This window comes from Piliocolobus tephrosceles, unplaced genomic scaffold, assembly GCF_002776525.5.
Source record: "Piliocolobus tephrosceles isolate RC106 unplaced genomic scaffold, ASM277652v3 unscaffolded_24276, whole genome shotgun sequence".
NCBI lineage: Eukaryota > Metazoa > Chordata > Mammalia > Primates > Cercopithecidae > Piliocolobus > Piliocolobus tephrosceles.
The window spans coordinates 1-5,367 of record NW_022306839.1 but is presented as its reverse complement, the minus strand read 5'-3'; the positions used below and the strand labels follow the sequence as shown (position 1 = coordinate 5,367).

Here is a 5,367-nt window from a genome sequence, read left to right as displayed (position 1 = left end):
TGATTTAGTTCATGTTTGCTACTCTTTCTATTCTATCACCATATTAATTGTTTCCTACACAATTCTGTATTCAGCTGAGTTTCAACTGAGCACAAAAGCATCCTTGTCCTACCACCAATAGCTGGCACTAGCTCTTTGCTAGTGTTATTATTCTGCTGTAGAAAGTATCCTTGAACTGGAAACAGTCCACAAAGGAGTATCTAGTCAATTGACACCCAGTCAATTCCTGGGTGACTTTTTGAAAAACTATTATCTCTTGTTGCAAGAAATGGTGCATCTGTGAGTCCATGTCTCTCATTTGAATTGGATGGAAGCAGTGAATTTCAGCCAAAGTGGCCAAAAAATCCTGTTCCTGTAATTCTGGCATCATCATTCTCTGCACCTCTGTCTTCCCTTCTGCCCCACATTGCCTGCTTTTCGTGACATTGGTAAAAGCTTCCTTGTGTATGTGGATGGTGTCCCTGAGACAGCCCCAACAGGTCCATGACTGGGTCCAGGTCCTGCCTGGGTTGATTGGCAAAGAGCTCACTGACGGTGCTGAAGGCCTCTCTGGTGAAATGATGGCCTGTTCCAGCTCCAAGACCTGGCTGAGGCTGAAGAACTGGCTGCCTTCTGATGCTCTTTCTTAAAGCCTGTCACCGTCATTTGCTTGCATGTCAACTCACTGGCTGTGAAGTTGAGCTGAGTGTCCTGCTGTCCATCTTCTTGGTGAATCACTCGAAGCTGTCACTCTTGCTCTCCCACTCCTAAAGGTTGAGGGTCATCCTGTGGGTGGGCTCAGGATCAGGAAGAAGCTGGAATTCACCATCTCATCCTTCTCAGCCTTCCTCTTGCCCTGTCTCCAGGCTGTCTCTTCAGCACGGGTGGGGCACATCAGGAAGTGATGGAAGATGTGGCACTGTGCCCGCACCCAGAAGCTGGCCGTGTGGTTCATCCACCAGATTGGGCCCTTTCTGTACTTGAGCATAGAGTTGTCCTCAAGGTGGCCTGTGGTCTGCCTCTTGGCACCCAAGAAGCCCACACTGCTGTAGGAGCCCTGAAGCATGGACTGGGGCCCCAAAGGCAGCGCACACCCTGCTCCTGAGCCTGCTGCTCATTTCCTCTATGTGGCTCCATTTGTAGCACAGTTGTTGCACTGAGGCCTGTGCATGCCAGGCAAGGCCAAGCTGGCTCAAAGAGCAACCAGCCACCTCTGCAAGGGTGTGCCAGGAGCAGGTGGACCAGCCACCAACCTCACTCGCTGCCAGTCAGGGTAAATCAGTAATTCTGTCCTGGAGGTAGGGCCCCAGTGCCATCTGCTTTTCCTCAGGCCTCCACTCCATCAGCCATCAGGTGGCAGCTACTCAGGCTGTGGGAACCTGGCCACCCCTGCTTCCTTGAGTGGGTGAGGTTGGTGGCTGGTCTACCTGCTCCAGGCACACCCTTGCAGAGGTGGCTGGTTGCTCTTTGAGTCAGCTTGGCCTTGCCTGGCATGCACAGGCCCTGGGTATTAACAAGCTGCGCTGAGTGAGCTTGTCCTGTCTTGTGCCAAATTCTAAGTCTGGCCAGGGCCACAGAAGGCTGAGTCCCCTGGGTGGTAATCCTGGCTGCTGCTGGAGGCCCACAGTGCCTCTCCCCTCCCAGGGCCCAGGATGAGGCCCGACTGGGTCAAGACCCTTTAGATATGGATCTTGTTCCCCAGGAGGGGGCCTCTGTCCCACAGGTTGGGTGAGAAGATGTATGGCATGCTGCTGGCTGCTAGGGTTGTTGGGAGGCCACGTTTACCCTTCCCTCCAGGTACATCAAAGTTTCCAGCTTCCCCTTTGAGAATGACGTCCCAAGGGCCAGGTGCCATCTGGGGCTGCAGGGCAGCTGTCCGTGTGCTGCCCTGGCTTCTTCCATGTTTGCTCATCACTACCCACCAAGGGGGGTCAGATGCAGGCACCATGCAGGGCGGTTGTCTCTGGACCTGCGTCTTGGTATCATGGAGCCAGACTGGACCTGGTGACAGGGCCCTGATGGGGTTGTCCTGGTGGTCCTGGGGTGTCCAGAGCAGATGCAGAATGGAATTGCTGTGAGGATGAATGAGATGACTCTCAGCACAGAACAGGCACCTGGTGAGTGCTCAGGGATTACCCTCAGTAGCTGCCCAGAGGCCAAAACCACCCACTTGATAGCGACTGTCCCCAAGCCAGGAGGAAGAGAAGAGAGCAGGTTCCACTCACCTGAGTCTGATCAGTCAGCTGTGCTGAGATGTGCCTCTCACCTAGAAAACAGTCCTTCACGCAGAGCCACTCACAGACACTGCTGTGTGCCTCTAACTGCTCCACAACACAGAGGCGATGGGGACTCAGCAACAGCGATATCGTGGGATGACACAACCCACCACAACTGGAGCCTGCTTGGGTCAAGAGGGCCCAGAGTCAGTGTCCTCTGTCCCCTGAACTGACATGTGTGCATGCATTGTTTGTGCATGCGTGTGTGTGTACATATGGGTGTGTGTGTTTGTCTTGCTTCTCTGGCCAGGCCTAGCTGCTCCACTCACAGGTGCACCCACGTCCTCATCACTGTCACCACCAGGGCCCAGGGCCAGGATTAGAGCCTCCACAGGTGCTCCCCAGTCTCTACCCTCCCCACTGAGGGTTGTCCTGGGAATGCAGACAGAGGAAGGGCACCGGGCAGAGCAGAGAGGGCTGGCACCCTCTCTAGGTGGAACCCAGGTCGTGTGTAAAGTTGTAGTTCTGCCAAGCAGTGCTGAATTCAACACATCTTCTCACATTCTCTTTCCAGCAACCCTCCAGGGTGCCCTAACTCAGCTTCCCTACAGATGGAGGCAAGAAGGCTCCACAGACAAACCCCCTGCCTGAGGTCACACAGCAGCCAACTGGCCAGGTTCCTACTGACCAGGTGCCCCCAACCAGGTCCCCACTGATGAGGCCCCTAATGACCACTCCGCCATTGACCAGGTCCCACTAAGCAAGTCCCCACTGACCACGTCTCCCTAACCAGGCCCCCATTAATAGGCCTCATGGACCAGACCCCACTGACCAATTTCCCACTGATCTGGTCCCCATTGACTGGGTTCCCACTGACAAGACCACAATTTACCAGATTGCCGCTCACCCCAACCCCACTGAACAATTCTCCATGGATCAGTGCCCAGCTGACGAAGCCCTCTCTGACCAGGCCCTCACTAACCAGGCTGCAAGCCACTAAAGCCCCACACTGACCAGGCCCCTAATATACTGAGTAGACCCCACCAACCAGTTTTTTTATAGTTTATGTTTCAACCGATCAGGCCCCACTAATAAGGCCACCACTGACCAGGTCCCCACTGACTAGGCTTCCAATGACTAGGTCACCAGGTCCCCACTGGTAAGGCCTTCACTAAGGAAGCCACCGCTAACCAGGTCCCTGCTGATCAGGTCCCAACTGACCAGGTCCTGATGGCTAGGTCATCTCTGACCATGGTCCACTGCCGAGGCCCCTGAGCAGTGGAGCTCAAAGTCTCATTACAATGCCCCCATCAGCCCACAGACCCTCCCTCCCTGCATGTGTGCCCAGAGGTCAGGCCTTGGGGGTTTTCTTGGGCCCCAAGGCCTCTCCTCCAAGACACAGGGAGGGACAGTCAGCCTCAGGCTCCAGGTACCCAGCTTCACACTCGCTCCCCCAAGGCCCTCTGGGCCCATCTCAAAGGACACAGTAAGGTGGCCTGGCACTGCCTGGACATGCCATCTATCCTATTCCAGAGTGTCAGAGTGCGAGGAAGGGAGAGACATTTGGCAGAGGAGACACCCTGTGATGCTGGGTCTCCCAGGGCCCATCTCGCAGAGCCCCGATCTAGAGACACAGCACAGAGGCTGCAGGGAGACTAACCCAGAACCCTTGAGGCTGAGCCAGGGACCACACGAGGACTGTCCCCAGACAGCCAGAAGGCCCTCTGCTAGTTTCTTGGTACCTCAGTGGATGCAGCAGCGGTTCTTCTGTTGGGGACTAGTGAGCACGTGCTGGGGAGGACTCACCTGTGCTTCCTCGGTGGCTCCAACTCTGCTTCTAAGAAAAATCACTCATTCCGGCCCTGGGGCAGAGAAAATACAAGATTAGCTTAGAACATTTTATGCCAGAAAGTAAAAAAGTGTTGACAGAGTAACAGGGACAAATCAAAGACATAAAGTCAGCCTGAAATGTGTACCCCTGGCCTAATCTTGGGGAATTGGAGCACCAGAATCATGAGCTTTCCTTTCTCCTTTATTTATTGTTTTTGTTTGTTTTTGAGAGACAGTCTTGCTCTGTTGCCCAGGCTGGAGTGCAGTGGCACAATCTCAGCTCACTGCAAGCTCCACCTCCTGGGTTCACGCCATTCTCCTGCCTCAGCCTCCCGAGTAGCTGGGACTATAGGCGTCCGCCACCATGCCTGACTAATTTTTGTATTTTTAGTAGAGATGGGGTTTTACTTTGTTAGCCAGGATGGTCTCGATCTCCTGACCTCGTGATCTGCCTGGCTTGGCCTCCCAAAGTGCTGGGATCACGGTCGTGAGCCACTGCACCCGGTCTTATTTATTGGTGTTATTTCTCCATGTAGAACAAAGACGAGAACAAGAAAATCGTCTGGCAACCATCATAGTAATACTTGTTCAAACACAAGTCACCCACGAAATGCTAAATCTAATGGCTTTTGAGGAGTAACCAGATATTTACAGAGCCTCAAAGTATTTCCACACAAAAAATTGTTGAACTACACATTGAAAATCATAACATTAGTATGGACAAACCTGGTAGGTACTCTTTAAGTCTCCTACTACAGAGAGTAATAAAAACCGTAAAATACAAATAAGCCTTTGATGACCTTTACTAAAGCGTCAATGACGACTTGGTTGTTTGGCTGTTTAAACAGCTGACATTTGGGCAATTTGAGTATATGCCAAACTCAATGGATCATTTGCAAGATCCACTTAAAACTTAAGAAGGCTAAAAAATGTCATTTAAAATATCATATAAATTTTCATCGCCGGGCGCGGTGGCTCAAGCCTGTAATCCCAGCACTTTGGGAGGCCGAGACGGGCGGATCACGAGGTCAGGAGATTGAGACCATCCTGGCTAACACGGTGAAACCCCGTCTCTACTAAAAATACAAAAACTAGCCGGGCGAGGTGGCGGGCGCCTGTAGTCTCAGCTACTCGGGAGGCTGAGGCAGGAGAATAGCGTAAACCCGGGAGGCGGAGCTTGCAGTGAGCTGAGATCCGGCCACTGTACTCCAGTCCGGGCGACAGAGCAAGACTCCGCCTCAAAAAAAAAAAAAAAAATTTTCATCATACATATGACACAGAAATATTCTAGTACATGAAAAATTTAGTAAAGATTGTGATGTTACATATTTTATGAGAAACA

At 52.5% G+C, this 5,367-nt stretch overlaps 1 long non-coding RNA gene across 1 annotated transcript; it reads right to left on the bottom strand.

Annotated features, from left to right (window-relative positions):
• Positions 1 to 1,369: 1,369 nt before the first annotated feature.
• LOC113221402 lies at positions 1,370 to 4,063 on the bottom strand. Its single transcript, XR_003307855.2, has 3 exons — positions 4,002 to 4,063; positions 2,205 to 2,377; positions 1,370 to 2,051 (listed from the first exon to the last, which is right to left on the bottom strand). It is a non-coding gene; the product is annotated as an uncharacterized LOC113221402 (long non-coding RNA).
• Between the last annotated feature and the right edge of the window lie 1,304 nt (positions 4,064 to 5,367).